General features: G+C 38.1%; 1 protein-coding gene across 1 annotated transcript in view; it reads left to right on the forward strand.

Moving 5' to 3' along the window:
- Positions 1–19,209, forward strand: part of ALK (ALK receptor tyrosine kinase) — a 301,959-nt gene that overhangs the window by 109,441 nt on the left and 173,309 nt on the right. The gene's annotated exons all lie outside the window — the stretch shown is intronic.

The raw sequence follows: 19,209 nt of genomic DNA on the forward strand, positions 1-19,209 counted from the left end.
ATTGAAATACTCTAGCAAATGTATTTTTGTCCCTTAAAAAATTCAAAATGTTGACAGAAGTAATTATCCTGAGTGAGCAAATCTTACAATTACAAGTTATCCTTAACATTGTGGACATAATTAAATTATGGTAACTGATTTATATGAAATAAACCTGGATTTTTTTAAAAATTCTTGTTCAAAGTTGTATCAAGACAACTGGAAATTATAAATGGGCTTGTATAAACATCCTTTGGTCTGATAAAATTAATTTTGTACATGGAAGAAGATATTTTCCTTGAAGGAAACTTCTGAAAAGGACCTTTTGAAGACAAGAACAAGTAAAATCAAGGGCTCTGTTCCTGCTAATATAGTTCACATACCCAGCCATCATCATTTGATAAATTAGTGCCTGAAAATGGGTTGACAAACATAGGAACCTGGCACCCACAGACCTCATGTAATTACTCCATTATACTTTCTATGTCACAGACATTTTCAGCTAGATCGAATCTGAGTAGTTTTATTTCGTTTTTCAGGTTTTTTTGTTTTGTTTGGTGGTTTTTTTGTGCTTAGATTCTGAAATAGCACCTCATGGTTAAACATGGTACCATCTCTTGTAAAAGAGGAATGTGTCTTCTTCTGGTGTGTTTTGAGCAATACGTGTCCTTAGGACAAGTAGTTTGTGAGTTCTTGTGTGCAAAAGCTTCTACTTTACTGGTTTTAATGTTGTAAAACTTGCATGGCATCTCTCTAAGTCAAGTCTTACTATGTCATTCATCACCTTAATGAGATTAATGGAAATAGCAAAGCTAAGGAACTTCATCTGTTACAGCTGATTTACTGGCAGGCTCAACTTTCCTTTAACCAAAAGAAAATAGCAGAAACTTCCTTTAACATCTTTGGTGTTTGTTCATGTCAACCAACCATATTGTATGTGACATCAAAACTGAGCTGGACTTCCAAAATTAATGCTTATCGTGCAGTTTGCACTGTCAAACCTGGCTGCAAGTCCTGAAATGTGATAACATGGTCCTATTCAATTTAATTTTCCTTTCTTGTGTTTAACTTGGGACAAGAACATGCAAATGTGAAAAAAGTTAGCTCTACTTGACAGGAATTCATGCTTTTCTCTAGAAGTGCATGAAAATTTGAGGATCAGTACTTCTTAAGTCCAGGAAATTTCTCTCATCTTACAGAATTTCATCAAAGCATGAAAAAATCTAAACAATTTTATGGTTTGGTGGTTGTAAGAATATGTTTAGGTATCTGTTAGAGAAGCTTTGTAAAATGGCTTACCTGTCCCTGTAAATTTTTAGGAATCAAATCAGAATTCCCTACATGTGCTAATTTGTAAAAGGTTGTAGTTAATGATGACCCCTAGTGAACTAACCCCTGGGGAGGATCTAATTTGGGAATGACAATGTTAACATTTCTAATTTTGTTTGAGACTGAAGGGGAGAGCTCCCATGCCATGAAACCAGAATTTCAGCATGTCTGAGATGTTTTTGCAGACACTCATTCTGTATCATTCCCTTTGAGGGGCCAGTACAAGGTACATAGGTATGGAATAAGCACCTCAACCAACTTCCAGCCTTGTCCATGTTTGATCTCTACAAAAAGATGGATGTTTCCAGTTTTAATTTTCTTTTTCTTTGTTCTTTTTTTTAATGCCAGCTTTAATTGCCTTCAATATTTTATTGCAATGAGTACCAGAAGCTAAGAATGTGTTCTGTTAAAGGTTTTCCTTTTATCAGTTTTCATAGTGATACATTTAAATGGCTACACTTCACTTCAGCCTAGAATTAGTCCTGATCAATTTCACGTACAGAAAATTATTTTCTTGGCTTAAAAACAAACAAACAAAAAGTAACACTGGATTTATTGAATTATTTTTTCAGAAGTTTTCTGAAACTGACTCTCCTTTATCTCCATGGGATTGAGATACCTGGGTACTATTATGTACTTAACAGCCTGGAAAAAATCTGTCTGTAGTAGATGTGTGCTATTTTATAATTAGAATGTTTGATCCAAATGGGACTTTTAAATCTAGACAAGTCATTTCACTGCTTTGGTGGTGTTCTTTCATAGTTTAAAAAAGTGATTTGTGCTTCCCTTTTGAATGAGAGTTAGCAAATCTACAAGTTGCTATCATAATAATTTAATGTGTATGAAAATACTTCAAATCTGTGGTTCTTAAGAAGCTTACTATTGAAGTAGTATGGCTTAATTCACTTCTTGGGTAAAATACCATATTGCTCTTGGATCATCTTTATTCACCAGCTTTCAAAGAATGCAGATAAAGACCATTAATTACCTTTTATCAACAGTGTAGGTTTAGCAGGTCATGCTGATTATGCAGCTGGTGTATCATTTTATAATTGACTGTATGTTTCTGACTGCTGCAGAAAACTTGTTTGTAATTGGGAAAGATCAGAGACAAGTGTAAGGAGTTTTCAAGTTACAAAACTCCTTTGGGGAGCTGAGCTCTTAGAAAGTTAAACAAGTGTCTTCCCATTATCCTGAACAAAATGCCCTTGGAAGGCACTGATGGGAGGGGAGGGACAAGGAACTCCATGGCAAGGCTGTAGACAGACTCCCACTGGTGCAATAATTCTTCACAACTTAAGGGCTCCTCCAGGGCTTTACAATATGGGGAGATGGCAGGAGGGCTGACAAGATAATTAATTATTTTGTGCTGATTATCTTATTTTCATCTCAGTGATTGAAAGGGCATGCAGAAATTCTGAGGGATGATTCTGAGCAGAAAACTATAGCTCTGGTGGCATCAAGGTAAAAGCAACTCATGTGCCAAAAATTGGGTATATTCTTTTCAGAATGTCAGGACTCACAAAACTTGGCATTCAGTTGCTGTGATTTTATCTGGTGGTTGGGAGTAGACTCATTACACTGGGACCACAGAGAGGAATGAATCAACAATGAGCCTTATAAGAGACAAGTAACTAAGTTGCTGGGGAAACTGGGAATTGTTCCTAGTAATCTTGTTTACTGGTAAATGCTGTAGTCTGTAAAAGCAGAAATGTTTTCCTCTGCCAATACAAATTCATTAGTTTGCAATTTACAGTGTAAGTTGATACAAAGCCAAAATCTACAAGAGCAAAGTTTTATCTGCAAGGAGACTGTACTGTTGGTAGAGTGGTCAATTGACTGGAAAATGTATTCTCGCTTTCCTGGAATTTCGTTCAAAAAACATAAATGCGTGTGGATTTCTCTAAATAATAAGTTTCATAAATGATAAAAACCAGAGAAGGTGGCAACAGACTTCCTCACTTTAATGTGAGACCAAACTGTATTTCCCTAGGGAAGCCTGGAGAGCCAGAGATGCTGACAGGGAGATTTATTGCAGGGGAAATGGCCTTTAGCATAAGAGCTGTGGATTCACAAAGGTCAGGGCAGTGGAAATGGGAAGTGGGGCAAGCCCTCTCCCTCCAGTGGCATAAAAGAGGGGGAGTGACTGCAAATGAATTATCACAACTCTTTCCTGGGGACCTTTGCTGGTGTGCTTTAGGATATATACAAATATGCACAGAACCGTGGGCTGCTGTCCTTTTGTGCTTAAAATATCTTAGAAAGTATGGTGTTTCTTCAATAAAACAACATGCCAGGGCTTGGAGTTAGGGTGAAGAGACCCAGGGAACCTTAGATTCTAAAATCTGAAGTAAAAAATGGCTGGGTTTGAAGCATTGTCTTTTCAGGAAATCAGTATAAAAAACAATTGGTATGAATCATTGAAATTATTTAGGATCTATACTTAGAACAGAAACTCTTCTGCTTGTAACTATTCTTACCTTTCATGTCCTTAGTTATGTCCTAAAAAAAAACCATCATGTAACTTCTGTGTATGATGTATAAACTTAAATGCTAGAGAAGGTTTCTAAATTATTTTATATGAAATCAATATAAAATGGCAGAAACTTAACAAATTCTTTGTTGGAGATTCAAGAGAAGCTGTCAGTCACATTGATTTATTTTTGATGGAGGTGCATCCTGCTGACCAAAATTGTTGGGGTTTTGTTTGCTTGTTTAATTTCACAAAGCATTCCTGTATTTTGCTTGCAGAGATATCACTCAGGTTTTCACACAAACCCTTTTTCTCAACATGGATTTAATGGCAGTCACTGTTAGAAATGCCATTGACTGGTACCTTTCACAGGTCTTGGACTGACTTGTAGTCTTTCTTCACTGAAGAAGTGTGAGTAAACTATCCCAAAAACAGAAGAGGGAAAAAAACATTTCTCTCTCTCTCTTTTTTTTTTTTTTTTTTTTAAACTAGTAATCCCATCCCTGGTAGAGAGGCCTTCTCATTGAAACATTTAAGCATGGGAAGTATCCTGGTTTCCAGAATATTGCATGTCTCAGTTGGCTTGAATAGTTTCATTGAAGGATCAGTCCTTCTTTGACTATCCTGGGGCATTGTGGGCACCTCCAAGCAGTCTCCTGCTCAGTCTCTGCAACTGGTTCTCTTTTTTTCTGTAATGCATTCAACATTGTTCCCTTTTTAATGCTTATAATGGCAGTTACCTCTTCTTGAGTAGAACTGTATTTGCAACTGAATAAAAATTTACAATAGTCTTTGATAATTTAGATAACTGGATAGTTTCTGGGAGAAATTATATAAAATACTTTAAAAACATATCCTTTTTTCACAAGAGAAGTGGTCTTTTCTTAAAAGGATTCTGTATGCTTTACTGAGGGAGTGCTGTTAAAGGGAATGGTTAGACATGTTTTTATTAATAATTCAGAAGGATGCAGTCCCACTTCTATTTGTAGTCCTGCCCAGAAAATCAGTGTCACATTTGTAACTCTGTATTTCAGCTCACTGTCCTCAAAGTAAGAATGTATGTCCTGGCATCTTAGGCATATTACAAGACTAAACTTGGAAAAATAGCAAAAATCTTTTCATCAGCATTGCTTTAAGAGGCAGAGAGCTCATGCAATATTAAATTTTTTTTGGGGAAATAATTGTATTGTTCCTTAATTTTCTCCATAATGGTTTCTTTTCAGTCTGGAAGTAGACACTGCTCTGACTTGGATTCTTATAGATCTGGGCAGTATTGCTTCAGAGTGTTCTTTTCCCAGAAGTGGGATTCTCTGGGAGCTGTTGCCACCAGCACCCAGCCAGGCTTCACAGGGTTGGTGGGACTTAAATAAGAGTTTTAAATAAGGCTGAGCTGTCAGACTCCTCTCCCATACTGTGCTGCTACAGATATGATCATAAAAAGAAATCAAACCAATGCTGTCTTTAAAATCTTTTGGGATGATTGTTAGGGTTTTCTTAATGAGTTTTTCTTTCCCAAAATACAGGTTTAAAAATCACTTGCCTTTGTGGTCTCCCAGTCCCTCCCTCTTAGGCTGGGATGTCCATAAAACCTGAGAGCTGAAGTAGGAGCCTTACTCATTGCTGACAGCACTTGCAGTATGTTCAAGTCACCCCCAGAGAGATCACATGTGCAGGCTGCTTTAAGCTTGTGAAAAGCTTTTGAGTGACATGATTGTCTTGACATTTGATTTAATGCTCAAGATTCTTAAAAATGTTAAAAAAAAAGTAGTCAAAGATGGTGGATAGGATAAAACTAAATTACTCCCATCATGTGCAGCAGCAGGGCACACTTCCCTACTAGGATGGCTTTCCCTGCCCTTTCCTTGTGTGGGGTGGTAGACTGAAGGCTGTTCTTCTTGGAGGCATGTTTGGCCATCTGTGGGAAACAAATTAGTTAATAGATTTTAAGGACAAAGGAGACCATTAGATCACCTTACCTAAGAGTGGATAGAAATTGATCTAGTAATCTTTGTATTGATTCCAGCAAGTTATTTATTAAAAATACCCTTTGATGAGAGATGTCTACCATTTGCTTTGCTTGCTGTGTTGAGTGGCAGTGTGTAAGGCACACTGAACTTTGTCACAGTTTTTCGTTGTTTCAATTGTTTGAAGAGTGAGGATTAAAAAAACAAGTTTCTGATAAAGGCAGTAGATTGCACTTGTAATTTATGTGGGAATCTCAAGAGACTGAAACATTAGAAAAGGATTTTGAGGGTAGAAAGGTCATGTTCAGTTTATCCTTTATACCGTAGTTATCCTGAAAATGAATTCATTATTTGGCTGAAAATGTTTATTATTTACCATATGAAAGAGCTTCTTTAGAAGATGCCAAGGTCAAGACTATGTATAAAAGGCCTATATGACTGTAGTCAGACTCCTTCCAGGCTCTGCTCCCTTTCACAGCCTGACTCAAAGCCATGTCACTGGTACTGAGAGCTGTGGCCAGGACCAGCTCCCTGAAACTTCTGGCTGCAGTCCCAAGTTCAGCTGACCATCTGATGTTATCACTGCAACCTTTTCCATGGCATTGCCAAATACAGCCACTGTTGCCATGATTTTCTTCCTGTGTGTCATTTGACACTGAGCTTTATTTTGGTGTAGGTTGCTTGTACTATCTATTCTATTTATCAATGATTTTGCCTTTTATTTATGGCTACTCTACCTTTATGACAGCTGAAGTTGCCTATTATATTCTCAGTGTATATAATATAGCAAGGCTCACTCCTTGTGAAAATATTTCCTTAGTACTCAGCTCCTCTCTATCATGTTGTAAGACTCATTTCTCAGCTCTGAAGCCATTTAACTTGTCCCCTGTTGATTCTCTGGTGTTTAGAATGTCAGGATGACCTCTTTAATCCTTTAAAAATACTGGTTTAATGCTGAGTTTCTTTTTGAAAGTCTCTGTTATTCTAAGAGTTATTAAACATAAAACCTCTAATATTTCAGGTAACTCCTTTAGCCATGTCTTTCAGAATATGCCAGTGTTACCCCAGAGTAGGTCAATTGTGTTCACAAGAACCCAAAAGGGACAAAAAAAAGCAAGTGTTCAATGAACAGTGATTTGCTCAAAGTTGTGCAAACTCACAAGTGTGGTCTGAACGTACAAATACAACATCTGTGAATAATAAGGAGCCACTGGTGAAATGCTGAAACAGTTGTAAACAATTAGCAAGCACTTTTTTTGTACCACTTATACCTGTTTTGTCACCTTTAAAAGCCCCAGTTGTCTCCTGCATCAGCACTGAGTATGTTCATTTTCCAGTGGCCAAAAATCCAAAGGATGGGGTGTGTCTGAGCAGGGCTTTTGGCCACCATATGAGCCAGTTAGCCAAATACTGTCTTGGCAAGAGGCTTCCAGTTTCAAAGCAGTCAAGACTATAATCAAGCAGTTCAGCTGCCACCAGGTGAACTGTGATCTGGGCCTCTGACTGCTGTTTTGAACCAGAAATAGTTCAGCTGCTCATTTGAGTTGAATTTATGTAAATAATGTATTGTGCTTTTAAAATGCATGACTGCAGTGGGTCAGTCTGAGCAGGAAATGTATTCCTTCAGTGCTCAGCAGAACCTTAGTTGCACTCACACTGTGTCTTCTGATAGCAGAAACTCAGTTTTAAGTGCCTGCAGAATACTTGGATAGATATCAAGTGAGTCTGCTCTTTAATTTCAGTTTGAGAGCATTAACGATTTAAATACAATTTTAGAGTAAATGGTGAGCATGGAGTTTGGTGTTTTTAACATATTATGATTGTTTGTATGAGGTTCATGTATTCCCCTAAAAGTAAGTTACATTCATTTATACACCATTGAAGTCTAAGAGCAGAATTTTAATATTTTCAGTTATTTTATACTATTTCTGGCTTTATGAAAACATCTGCTTCATAAAATATCAATGTCAAATTCTTGTAGTATTTGTCTAGGGGTTTCACACACCATACTTTAAAGGTATGTTGCTAAGCCAACAGATGTTCTTGTATTAATTATGATACAGTTCTTCCTTCTTTTCCTTCCTTCTTGCTTTATTCTACTTCTTTTAGATCCATGGTGAAGAGTAGGATACTTCAGTATTTCATCTGATGGAGTGAAATAAATGCTTTCTGAGAGCTTTCAGCATTTTAATTAAATATGCAGATAGCTGAGGAGCAGTATAGATTACATTTTTTTATTAAAAACATGGATAAGGTACAACGTTAATCAGTGAAAAAGATCTTGCCCTTGCTTTTCTTAATGGATTATATTAGTCATTAGATCATTAGAATGAGTTCAAAGCGCTCCCTCTTCGTCTCATACTGTCACTGTGCTAATACCCCTCTCTTATGAGTCACCTTCCCTTTTAGGCACTAATAAATTTTACCTCTCCTTCTCTCTTCTTTGCTTTCCAGCACTCATTTGATTTGTTGTGTAACTTTCAATGAAAGGCCATGTTAACCTGGCTGAGGAGATTGAGAAAGATGCAACCAAAGTGAAACAGTGAGGCAGTGAATTAGCTCTGCCAGTTCATATCCTGTCTTGATTTATATTCTTTCAAATGCTTTTGAAGCACAAACCATGTGCTGGTCTCTGGAAATGAACACTTAATCTCCTCCCTCCCCCCAAGGCTGACATTAGCTACTTATGCAAAATCTAATTTATGCAATGGGCCAAGGCTTCTGTTTGACACCTCCATGATGTCTCAAGTGTTGGAACCCAAAAAGCCTGGGAGTTTTGATCTTCCTGTGCTTTATGACCTCCAGGATAACACTGCTTTTGGCTTGGGGCCTTGGAGAAAGCTTCAAAATTTGAGTAATGGTGTTAGGGTCACAGGTGTGTAGTTAGAATAGAAGTGTGTAATTTCACATGGTAAAGAGTTTTGAATTTGAGGTTTTTAGAGTATAGTAATAGGTATGGGACAAAATAGAGGTTCTTGGGGCATTGTCTCTTTCTGTCTTCTTCCTTCTTCATACTTTCATGTAGTATGAAAGTTTTTTCTTTGGATGGTTAGTACTACACTGTGGGTCACAGAGGTTTGGTTATTAAGTCAAAAGTATAAATAATAGGGGTGTTAGTTCTTTATTGGACTGTTTAGCTTTGAAAGACCTTATAACTAGATTTGTCTCCATTTGGCTTGCTTTTAACTGGTAGTTAGAAGTGCTACAAAACTCTCTGTACTTTAAATAAGATTTAATAAACAGCCAAGTCTGAACATGGGGACCTTGAAGCAAAACAAAGTGCTTGGAGAAGTGCCCTTTGCCCCTCATCCAGCACAGGTGTGGTAGGAACAGCTCTCTGTCTTCATAGCAATCAACAGTACCATTGAGACAGGAGATTGGTAATGGGTGTGGAAACGTGTTGGAGAACTTTGTCTTTGCCATCAAAGCACTGTCCACAGGAGCTGGCACTAATTGGCTGTGCCTGTTGGTGGTTTCAGCAGTGAAACCAAAGATTCTGAGCTAACCTGTCAACCAGTCCTTAGAGAAGATTCACATTGGGGTAGCAAGGTAATATGTTGGGACACATTCTAAATTTTTGACCTATATAATTGTTCTAAGAAAATCCCTGATTTTTTGTACTTCTAGCTGGGAAATTGGCTGTGGATACTCCATTTATTCCAATCTCTTCCCAAAAAATATAGTAAAACAGTTTCCAAAAACAGTCTTTTCCTTTGATGCAAGAGAGAAATGCACTGGCCCCCACTCACCCTGCTACTATGCCCAAAGAACCATGAGAATAACAAAAATTTGTAGCTCATAGCTGACTCATGGGACCAAATCCATAGCATATCATGGAGAACTTTGTAGGAGAAGATCCTGGTCAAGGAAGATTTTTAAGGAAAGCCTGTTGTGCAGGATCAGATCAGCATTTTGCACCCTGACTCTGGTAAAGAGGAGATCTCCAGTAATAAGATGGCCATGATGTAATGAGAAGTGTCTTACCTGGAGAAAGTAGAATTGAATGCTTCTAAAAACACCAGCTTTAGCATGTTGCTTGCTCATTTAAATAGTTGTATTTGAAATAGCTTATTTGTATTATGGCTTAATTGTCTCCTTCTGTTTAATGCTTCATAGGAGTGAGCTGCATCTTTTATATTTTCTTGGTTAGCATAGAAGTGCTGCAGTCAGTCCTAGGGAGAAGTGTTATCTCTTAAGACTTAATGCTCATCCAGTCAGAGTGTGTGTTTGCATTTCAGTGCAAACATAAAGTTCAAACAATGAATTAAGAATGACTTCCCTAAAACACATACTTCCTAAGCAGTTGAAGAGTGATCTATATTGCACACAAAGAACACTTCAAATAATTTCCAAGGGGAAAAAAAGTGTTTGTAGAACTTTCCATCTGTTTGCAGATTATTCATGGCTGAATTAATAAACTATTCCTACGTTATTCGGTTATGGCAATGTGCACCTTAGAAATGCCTTGATAAGGTCTGCTACAAAGACCATCTGTATGTAAAATAGAGCAGAACAGACTTGCCTGATATAGTGGCACATCAGAGGGATATTTCATGATTCATATTATTTGTAGTCTAGTGGTTTACAGGATCTGCATTTCTCGTAAAGGTAAGGTCATTTACAAAAACGCTTCTATTGTAGAAGATTAAATGAAAAAGGTTATCTCAAAGTTTCCTGAAGCTAATGAGAAGACTACAAACCCCAGATGCTGAAATGGAAAATTTCAGTGCCCTTTGGATGAGGCCAAGTATTTATATATTTTTCTTATAGGATTGAATTTTTTTATCAGGAAATACTTCTGATTTCCTTTCACTGTTTTCTTGTCTGATAAAGTTTTTAAATAAAACCTTGTTCTGATTTTTACAAATGAAATATGGGGGCAAAAAGAAAAGTTTCACAAAAGACCACAAAGTGCTGGATGCAGAGACCTGAACTGTATGGTAGCTGTACTTCCTCAGAGGTTGTGTTTGCTGCTGAGTTTCCTATACTGGTAGCCAGATCTTGTTTGAGTTATTGCCTTGGCTTGTACACACTTTATTATGCATTTATTAGGCTTGTAGCATAGCTTGGTCACAGAGATAAATTTGGGCAGTTGTCTGATATTTCATGATGGTTTTTTTCCCCCCCCCTTCAGTTTCCCTCATTGCAAGCAATGTAACATGCAGCTGCAATAAATTTAATCTGATGACAGTGTGTATGTCTGGTATCCAATTCATCTTTGGTTTCATGACTGAATCCCAAAGAAGGGAGGAAATTGGGGGATCATGGTGGCAAGCAGGATTTAGATGCTGGTAGAGATGATGAGTATCAGCAAGACTTGCTCAAGCAGAGAAATAAGCAGCTAAAGAGAAACCAGTGTGCATAGGTGGAAAAATACTAAAACTGGAGATAAGAAAAATGCAAATTAAATATCAATGATATAAGAATGGGTGTGTAAGGCCATCAAGAAAGCTGATGGGTGCTTGTCACTGGAGCAGAGACAGAGCCATACAGGAACTGACACTGCAGGAATTCACCCATCCAGTTCCATCAGCAAAGTTCATTCAGCCATCCCCTTTACCTCTCCTAGACCACTTCACAGAATACAAATACCTTTGCTACTGCCACCGCTGAATGCTAAATAAATAAGTTAATCCTCTAATAAAATTTAGACATGGAATAAATAGGTCAATCCATTTATTCTCTAACTAGGGTTCAGAAGGATAATGAGGTTTGGCTGGAGGCAGCGCAGTGCCCTAGAAGCATATTGCTGTTTAGCCTGCTAATGATTGTGGTCTGCTTAATCCTAATTCATTTTAAGACATTCTTTTGTTTAGGCTTTAAAAAATTTAGCTTAACAAAACACTGAAATCAGTATTTTGAGAAACAAGCCCACCAACTAACAAGACTCAAGTGTCCTGTTCTTCTGCTTAGAATAAGCGTAAATTTTTGTGATTTTGGTCCTGTCTTGTTCTGTAGGTACTTGTCTTGTATCCTCTCATTGCTGCTTTTGAATTACCTTTGTTATTCAGCTGTGCAAAGTCCTCAGAGAGGTTACATGCTCGTGTCTGTGTGCCAGACACTTTCATGTCTACTCAGCCACTGCGTTGATTTTGTAGGTAGTCACATTTCTGAAGATCAGCTCTGCGTAGTCCCAGCAGTACTTTCTAAATGATCAGTGCAGTAACATTTTATTTCATTTCCATCTTTCTCCCCAGAGGGAAATGTGTCAGTCTGTAAGTCAGTGTGTGAGGTATTTACCATAATGAGGACGTGATTCAATGAGGTGCAAGGGTATTCCCCCTTTCTGAGGATTTGTAATCTAACTTTTATGAGAGTGCAAAAGAGTCTTGTTTCTTTTGCCTTAAGCAGCAGACACATTCTGGTAAAAGAGTTGTGGATACCAGCTCAGGTCTTGAGATGGGGCTATGTTCCTCTTGCTCTAGATGTGACTTGGTTGGATAAGAGCTGCTTCATTTGTTATCCTATTTCACAGGGTTACCTGATACCATTAAAAGCTTGCTGGCCTTTTCTTAAAACGTGCTGCCTTTCTGGGCAAGTAAATTAAATCCCTATGTGACATTTGCTTACACCAGAATTAATCTGTTATGAATCACATTTTAAAGCTCAGAGGAAAAGCACTACAGAAATGCAAAATATTTATTATGTCTTTTATGAACAGTTCTCTTGTTGTGTATCCATATTCACTGCAAATTCATATTGGCATTTATATCCTAAAACATTTTGCCTTTTTTGCTGTTATTGTTGTAGGATTGATTTCAGTACAGTCTAGTTTTTGAAAGGCTTTCTTTTTTAAACTGTAATATGCAAATCACAGCAGTAGCAGAATCTTCAACTTCTTTTCCCTTTAATTAAATTTAGCAATTACAGTGCCATGGCACCTATGTGAACCACCATATGTTATTCATCTTTCTTATTGTTCTCAATTAGGGTGTTGTCTGGTATGGAGGTTTTTGTCTGCTTCTTCTGCAGTGATTAATATAATAGAGTTATAATCTCACTTATAATCGAACTTTCAGGAAAGGTTATTGGATTTGAGGTGACTTGCATGCAAGCAATTTCCCAACAGCCAAACTGAATGCTTGCAATTTATGGGTTGTCAAACCTTTATCATTTCATGGCCAGATTATTACTACATCTAATAGACAGGTTTCTGGATTGTTGAGTTTTGTTTTTTTGGTTTTCTTTCCATTTTAGGAGCAGTATCTGTGCTTCATTAACTACAGTGTAATTTTATAGGAGGCCGTATTTTTTAGATACTTTGTAATTGGCTTGTTATCGAGGCAGCACAAAGCAATCGCCTGTCACCATGAGTGTTCCACGCATGGTCAGGTGTAAGCAGAGCTGACTGGAAAATATTATTTGCTTTCGTGAAAAAACACAGATTTCTTCTTTCAAACTATATATCCTCTTATGTATTAGGAAGATTAAAATTATAGATATATATATATTTAGAAACTGCCTTTACAAGGAGCAGGAGAAGCACTCAGAACCACTACTCACACCTTCTCTATACAGGATTTTCTTGTTCTCTCCTTGCAATAAGTGCCATGTGCATACAAGGAGTGATGTAGTCACTAGGCTTGGTACTTCATGAATGCTAAAAGAGGGATAGAAAAGTATGGAATAGTTCCTTTGCTTATAGAAGATAAAGACTGATTTTATTCATGACTGAAGCAGGCAATTTTCTAGCCTTAGGAGAATAAATGTTGGGCTAGAAGTGTCTTTGTTTTCTCACTATATAAAGGCTTTAGTTTCAACCAGGCCATCATACTAAGGAGCTATGACAGACATTAGAACATTTCCCCAAAATATGACAGTTTTCTTATAGTTGAGGTCATTCTAAGTCTCACATGATATGCTGAGTTCTACAGCAGGACAGATCTTTCTAATCTATCTGAAATAATAACTGCAAAATTGAAAGAAGTGTCAGTACCCATGAGAGGGTACATCACTGACAAAATGGAAAGGCAGATATGATTTGATTTTTTTGAAGCAGCTGGCTAGGCAGGAGGAGTACTACATTAAAAGTATCTGAATTATAAAGGCCAACATTAACCAGCTCTGAAGGTTTTAGGGTGATCTTTATGAAATAAATGGCAGCTGCAACTCTGTTTCTGACTGGGTAGGTATCCACGTGGCAGAAAGCCTCTGTCATAAATTGGTAGCCCTGCTGGAAGTCTAGAGGCCAAGGAACCCCTTGCCACTATTTCTAGGAAGCCAAGATTATTCTGTATGCTGTAGTGTAGGTGGTATTAGCTTTGCCCAGTACTTAACCCTCCTAGAAAATACGAAATCTTTTGATTTTTTTAAGTGCTGCTATATTTCAAAATGGTTTGTGTTCCAATTATTTATGACCCTTGATCTTTGATCAGTCTTCATATTCCCCACACAAGGTGTTAAAATCTGCAAATAGCAGGCTGTTATCAAACCCTTGAATACATTTTAATATTTCAAGCAATAGCATCAAGTTGTGTTTCCTGGATATTGCTCTCTTTTCAAGGATTGCAGACTGAATTGTATAGGACCAGGGAGATTGGTTTTTATGGCTTTATATATAATTTTTCACCACCCTATTTGGTGTGGTTTGGGTCTTGTCCACTTCATTTACTATAAAGTAGATGCTTTTACCTTAATACGAGGTGGTATCTGATTTCCATCTGGCTGTACCAGGTTAGTATTTCCTCAAAAGAACATTTTATTGGCTTTGTGGGCTGTGCAGTGATATAAAATGGTTACCAAACTCTAGTTGTCTGCCATTTCAAAAGGAAGTTAATCTTCCATTTAGAAGCATTCTGCAATTTGTATTTGAAACCTTCAAAAGTGGTAGAACATATGTACAACATTATTCATGATTAGGCTCTGGGAGACATTACAGTGGCCTCCCAGTTCTTAAAGGGGGCCTACAGAACAGATGGAGAGAGACTTCTTCAGGTAAGGTAGTGGTAGGAGGAGTGGTAATGGTTTTAAATTGGAAGGGAGCAGATGGAGATTTTTTAGTAGGAAGAAATTCTTCCCTTTGAGGGTGGTGAGGCACTGGCACAGGTTGCCCAGAGAAGCTGTGAGTGCCCCATTCCTGGAAGTGTTCAAGTCCAGGTTGATTGGGATTTTGAGCACCCTGGTCTAGTAGAAGATGTCTCTGCCCATGGCAGGTGGATTGGACCTGGATAATCTTGGAAGTCCAAAGCACTCTATGATTCTATTAATTTGTTTCAGTCACCCTTTAAACATTTGTGGATTTGCATTTGTTTCATTGCAAAATCAGTCAAATGTGCCATGTTGGTTTTTTCAAATAATGCCTCTCAGACTCACTATACAAGCAGTAATGAAAACTTTATTTACCATTCAAACTTGACATCAGCAACCATCCTTGGAGTATCCATTGCATGGGAAAGCCTTTGTCTTAGAAACAGTGCTAGAAAGGGATCCCAGGTAAGGGTCACTGCAAAAAGAACTGGTAGGATTAGCAGGTCTTATTTAAACTTCCTAAGTATGAGATCCAGTGCTCATACTGACCTCAGTTCTATTTTCAGTGCAAATTGAAAAATTGTGTGGAAACTCACTGACATGTTTGGAAGGGACCAGTGCATAAAGGATAGCAAGAGATGGTCACAGTAAGTCAGACCTGTGATTTTTGGCTTTTATATCAGGCTGTTTAGTCCCTGGCAGAGGTTTGAACATCAAGTCTCTCAAATCACAAAGGTTTGAAGATTCCACATCTCATTTTTCTGTGCTTGAAGCTGAATTATAGCTTTGAAGAGAGGATGCTGGTTTCATGCACCTCACCAGCCTTCTTCTTGTCTCCATCTCCTTCTGTTCTGAGCTCCAAATCAGTTCATTTTCCTACAAGAATGTTGAAAGTTGAAATTAACTGCTGTGCTTTTCCTCCCAAAGTGAGAGTCATGTTGGTAGGTGTATGATTACATTTAATTGGAAAACCAGAATTCCTCTGATCAGTAAAATTCAGTAGCTGTTCAGTGTTGAATGCCACCAAAAGAATGTGGTTTTTCTTTTTCGGCAGTTTTGTTTCTTTCCTTTTACACATTTCTCCTAAAGGAAAAAAATCTATCAACCATATCTAGAACAAGGGCTACAGCCATAGTGAGACTTAACTAAATTAAATACCCTGATAGCTCATCTTCAAAGATCAAAATGGTCTGGAAGCTTTCTGTCTACAAGTCTCTGCTGTGTTCCCTTCAGGATCAGTTCCATGTTTGTACTGAACAAAAAGACATGTTTTCCTTTTTTCAAAAAAGCAAACAACCAACCAGTTTAATAGAAAAGCCATTAAAACCTTGCTAGCTGGGATGAAAAATGCTGCCTGCAGGAACTGTGAGAGTGCACTCTGTCAGATATGACATATATGCACAAACACCTATGGGATTATTAGAGCCTCCATAGTGACATGCTGTCAGCAGAGTTTCTGCTGCATATGACCTTGCAATATTTATTTTTATCTAAAAGGCAAAGAGGGAGGGAGCATTATTCAGTGAAGCTTGGGTGTCTCCTGTAACCTTTATGGAGTCTCTGCCAACCACTTCATAACAGTCTGTAGCACTCTGTGTAGGACTCAGGTTATTGAAAAGCCATAGCAGTAAATCCTGTGTGGCTGGACTTCACTGGAAACAGGAGAATTCTCTGCTCTTCACTGTTGTATTACAGCTTACATGTCTGCTGCCTCCACTAGCTCTTTCCTAGGGGAGTTTATTTTCCACCCTTAAAAGAAGACTGCCAGGCAGATTTAAGGCCAGAAGTGATGTTTTCAAAAAAAAACCATGGGTCTGTTGAACCTTGGATCATTTGACAGGTGGTCATAAGGTTTTGTTTGAAGTCCAAGAAAGCTGAATCCTGTCTGATTTTAAATAACATCCCTTGCCACAAGATTTGGCAGCCTTGTGCTAATGCCTCCAATTAGGAAAAAGAGGCAGCACAATCATGAAAAGAAAAGTGACCTGCAGGTGAAATGCAAAATGTAGGCAAATTATGTGAATTGTGTAAAAGTGAAATAATAGGTAAGATCTCTCCTCTCTTATTAATATGGTGTTTTACAGTATGGGCTTTTAAAAACAGCCTTATTAAAGCTAAGGCCTAAGCATCTTTTCTTGCTGTCCTGTAGAACACCAGTGACCATTGTGAATTTAAGGACAACTCGAGTGGTTTCCCAGAAGTACCTTAAATTCACTCAGCTTACTTTTGAATTCTATCTGTACCATGTTGCATAAAATACTGCACCAGTTACCATAATACATCAGTTTGTGAAATAAAGTGTTTTCACTCATTCTTCACTAGCAGGAGAGTTATCTGTCACCAGAGTGGGAAGTAAAGGGGTAGTATAGTTGTGTTAAGTCAAGCTGTCCCCACTCATATGCCAGATCTCTTTGGGCTCCTGAATCACTTCTGTACACCCTACATGTGTTATTGAGCAGTAACATTTACTGGGGTTTTGCTCCATGGGGATAAGCACTGGGAGGCACTTTGGGCTTAGTGTAGATAGAATGAGACAGCACTGAGGTAAAAATCCACTGCTTGTCTGCAGTACAGGAACCACAAAAGTTTCATTTACACCGGCTTACCACTGAGATGTCTCACTATGGTACTGATAATGGTAATGGCTTCATGGTGGGGACTCACTGAAACCATCAGCTGCAATCTCTCTGTCAGGCAGAGCCAGCTTCTAAACTCTGGAGTGTCATCCTGGGCTGTGTAAAATCCATGTTATGAGCCACAATCCATTTCCAATTCACCCTGCCATTCATTCCTTATTCTGTTATCTCCAGGCTAAAGCTAGAGTAGAGAGATAGTCTTTTAATAAAACAGTAGTTTTTTCATTCTGCAGCTAACAAAAACCAAATAAAATGGGATTTCTCATTTATGCTATATCTTATGGAAGTGAAAAGAGCATAGAATAATTGTAACCAAGATAAATACACAAGTCATAACCTTTCTAGCATAACTATGCCTCTTTCTAGAAAATTAGAATGTCAATGAGCTAAAGGTAATTTGTTCAGGATGCCAACAGAATGATAAGTCTGACTACTTGATTTTTTTTCTCATTAGATAGTTTCAGTAAGGCTGAAAAGTGAATGTAGTTGGCTGGAAGTGCTTTGTACATCTTTGCAAATGCACCTCAACTCACCTTTCCTCTGACAATCTATATGGCAGTTTGTTTTTTGAGGCAGAAATGCTTAGTTAGGGCTGTGGTGACATTTCAGAGACATTTAAGTATTATTTTTGGAAGAATACCACTCATATGATGTATCATGGTTAATCCTGTTTAGTTAAATTTCATGTAGCATTCCTCCATTATAATTAAGCCTTGCACTGTCAAATTTTGTTGTTTTTCGAGATAAACATTTCTCTCTCAAGACAAAGAACTGATTTATAAGTCATGCTGAATATAGGATTGCAACATATAAGATGATTGGCATGCCATGTTCAGTGGGCAGATCCCCTGTGGCCATGCTTTTTGTTTTTAGAGCAAAAGAGCTGTACAGTCTTTCATCCATAATGTGCATTCAGAGCTTGAACTTCTACAATTTGTACTCATGTGAAACCTACATTGAAGCCCCGTGGGTACTTGCTTGCATGAAGAGTGGAAACTTTTTCCAGCTCTTTCACTGCTGGAAAAAGTAGTGTCCTTATTATTTCAGTCAGTTTGCAGTATTCAGAGCCTCAAAGTGTGATAGGCAGTTTGCATAACAAGTAAAGAAAAAATGGCTCTTCCTCGGCAGTAATGTAATTTTCAAGTGAATCTCAGTGCAATCACAGTAAGAAAAGCCAGCTGAGGAGGCAAGACACAGAAATCATGTTTTGGCATTGTAGCAAAAATATTTTGGGCTCTGCGTGCTTCAGTGGTCACTGCTGACATGACTGAAGCTCCTCTTTGTTTCCTTGTGTGCTGCTGTCACTGTCTCTCTTTGTAGCTGCCTGCTGTCTTTTCCCTCATTCTTCTGGACTCTGGTGCAGTGACTCTCTAATGTACTCTGTGTAAAGAGGTTAGGCCTTCAATGAGTCTACTAGGTCCTGTGGGGGAATACAAAGTTTTAAATAATCCATTACTCTTCCTTGGTACATGTTAAAGCAATTTTATTAGCAGATGATACTGGGAATGTGAATTTAGCCTTTACAGGCTAAGACAACCCCCAGACCTCAGCATGTAACAGCATGGGTTCAAGGAAAGGACAGCAAGGATTGGGAGAGTCAGAATTTGGGCTGGTAGTGCTCAGTATTCTCAGCCATGACCTAGAGAATGTGACACTAAATAATTTCTATATGATCCTCACTTGAAAGGAGAGGGGACTCTGCTGATGCAGTGTATGGTAAAACTTTGCTCCACAGTGGCCTTGATAAACTTGAGGAGTAGCTGAACAGGAGCCTTGTGGAACCAAGCAGTGGACAGTCAGTTTTCTTCTTTGTGCTGGAAGGTCTTTGAGAGGCCAGAACCAAGAACAGACAGCTGGAGTC

Source organism: Oenanthe melanoleuca, chromosome 3, assembly GCF_029582105.1.
Source record: "Oenanthe melanoleuca isolate GR-GAL-2019-014 chromosome 3, OMel1.0, whole genome shotgun sequence".
In the NCBI taxonomy this organism is placed as follows: domain Eukaryota; kingdom Metazoa; phylum Chordata; class Aves; order Passeriformes; family Muscicapidae; genus Oenanthe; species Oenanthe melanoleuca.